This window comes from Micropterus dolomieu, linkage group LG11 (genome assembly GCF_021292245.1).
Source record: "Micropterus dolomieu isolate WLL.071019.BEF.003 ecotype Adirondacks linkage group LG11, ASM2129224v1, whole genome shotgun sequence".
Lineage (NCBI taxonomy): Eukaryota > Metazoa > Chordata > Actinopteri > Centrarchiformes > Centrarchidae > Micropterus > Micropterus dolomieu.
The window spans coordinates 30,691,579-30,694,581 of NC_060160.1; positions in this window are offsets into that span (position 1 = coordinate 30,691,579).

The window sequence follows — 3,003 nt, forward strand, 5'->3', positions numbered from 1 at the left end:
TACAGGTGCTGGTCAGATAATTAGTCATTCCGCCGCTGGTTGTCGAGGTGGTGTCCAGCAAATGATGTGGGCTTTGTAGATCATTGGCAGACTTTCTGGGGAAGACCTGTCTGATTCGGAGAGACGGCATCCATCCCACTTGGGAGGAGCAGCTCTCATTTCTAGAAATCTGGCCAAGTTTATTAGTGGACCAAATCCATGACAACCCAGAGTTGAGAACAGGAGGCAGAGTCGCAGTCTAACACACTTCTCTGCCCTTCTAATTCAGCAGTTACCCACCCAAAACCCTACACAGAGTCGCAGTCTAACACACGTCTCTGCTCCTCCATTCCAGGAGTTACTTAGTGAAAACCCTATAGTGACGGTGTCTGCCCCCTGACCATTGAAATTATTTAAATCAAAGGTAAACAGAAGAGGAGCTGTGCATAAAAACCTCATAAAAATTAAAGCCACAAGGGCAATAGTGCAAACGAATAGAAGAGTTAAATGTGGACTCTAAACACAAGATCTCTCTCTCTTCTAAAGGTGTACTAGTAAATGAACTAATTTCAGATTATTGATTTATTCTCGGTGATGGAGAATATGTTAGCCTAAATGAATCCACCCCTCCCAGTCATATTAATACTCACATTCCACGAGGCACAGGCTTGAGGAGGTGGAGTTGCAGCTATCTTCGACTCTAGCCTACTAATCAGCTCTAAACCTAAAAATAAATTATAACTCATTTGAAAGCCTTGTTCTTAGTCTTTCACACCCAAGTTGGAAATCACTGCAACCAATTCTTTTTGTTATAGTGTACCGAGCACCAGGTCCGTACTCTGAATTCTTATCTGAATTATCTGAGTTTTTGTCAACTTCAGTCCTTAGAACAGACAAAGTTATTATTGTAGGGGATTTTAATATTCATGTGGACGTTGAGAATGACAGCTTCAGTGCTGCGTTTATCTCTCTGTTAGATTCTATTGGCTTCTCTCAGAGTGTTCATGAACCGACTCACTGTTTTAACCACACCCTCGACCTTGTTCTGGTGTATAGTATTGAAATTGAACATTTAATAGTTCGCACAGAATCCCTCTTTATCCGACCACTGTTTGATAACTTTTGAGTTTGTATTGCTGAACTGCATGCCATTGGGCAAAAATTTTTATACAAGATGTCTGTCTCTCTGCTGTGGCTAAATTTAAGGATGCGATTCCATCAGCTCAAAATTCATTATCAGATCACAAAGTAACGGAGGACTCCTATGCTAATTTCAGTCCCTCCCAAATCGATCATCTTGTTGATAGTGCTGAAGGCTCGCTGCGAATGACACTCGACTCGGTTGCCCCTCTAAAAAAGAAAATACTAAAACAAAGACGGTTAGCTCCATGGTATAATACTGAAACTCGCAAATTAAAGCAAATATCACGGAAACTTGAGAGGAATTGGCGTTCCACCAAACTGGAAAATTCTCGTTTAATCTGGCAAGATAGTCTTAAAACTTATAGGAAGGTCCTCCGTAATGCCAGAGCAGCGTACTAATCGTTATTAATAGAGGAAAATAGGAACAACCCCAGGTTTCTTTTCAGCACTGTAGCCAGGCTGACAGAGAGTCACAGCTCTATTGAGCGAAGTATTCCCATAGCTCTCAGTAGTTACAACGTCATGAGCTTCTTTAATGATAGAATTCTAACTATTAGAAACAAAATTCACCAAGACCTGCCCTCAACTGTCACCGATTTATCTCTAGACTCGGGAACCTTAGAAACTGCTGTAAAACCAGATATATGTTTAGACTTCTTTGCTTCTCTCAATCTCTACAAACTAACTTCAATAATTTCTTCATCTAAGCCATCAACCTGCCTCTTAGACCCCATCCCGACTAGGCAGTAGTTAGCACTTCTCTACTAGATATGATCAATCTATCTCTATCAACAGGCTATGTACCACAGTACTTTAAAGTAGCTGTAATTAAACCTCTTTTGAAAAAGCCCAAACTTGATCCAGATGTTTTAGCCATCTATAGACCTATATCTAACCTTCCATTTCTCTCTAAGATCCTGGAGAAAGCAGTTGCTAAACAGCTGTGTGACTTTCTACATAGCAATAGTTTATCTGAGGACTGAGGAGTGAGGATTTAGAGTTCAGCATAGCACAGAGACAGCACTGGTGAAAATTACTAATGACCTCCTTATTGCATCAGACAAAGGACTTGTCTCTGTACTGGTTTTATTAGATCCTAGTGCTGCATTTGATACTATTGACCATCAGATCCTATTACAGAGACTGGAACATTTCATTGGCATTAAAGGAACCGCTCTAAGCTGGTTTAAGTCCTATTTATCAGATCGATTTCAGATTGTACATGTTAACCATGAGTCCTTCATGCACGCCAAAGTTAGTCATGGAGTTCCACAAGGATCTGTCCTTGAATCCTGTGCACTGTTCATATATATTCTTCCTTTAGGCAATATTATCAGGAAATATTCCATAAACTTTCATTGTTATGCAGATGATACTCAGTTATATCTATCGATCAAGCCAGATGAAACTAATCAGTTAGCTAAACTTCAAATGTGCCTTCAGGATGTTAAAACCTGGATGACCTATAATTTTCTAATGTTAAACTCAGATAAAACTTAAAAAAGTTCTGGGGCCCAAGGACCCATGTGACGCATTATCTAAAGATATAGTTTCCCTGGATGGCATCGCCCTGGCCTCCAGTACCACTGAGGAATCTTGGAGTAATCTTTGATCAGGACATGTCATTTAAGTCTCACATTAAGCAAATTTCAAGGACCGCCTTTTTCACCTATGTAATATTGCGAAAATCAGGAACATCCTGTCTAAAAATGAAGCAGAAAAACTAGTCCATGCATTTGTTACTTCTAGGCTGGATTACTGCAATTCCTTATTATCAGGCTGCTCGAAAAAGTCCATTAAGACTCTTCAGCTGATCCAGAATGCTGCAGCACGTGTTCTGACAGGAACCAGGAAAAGAGATCACATTTCTCCTGTTTTAGC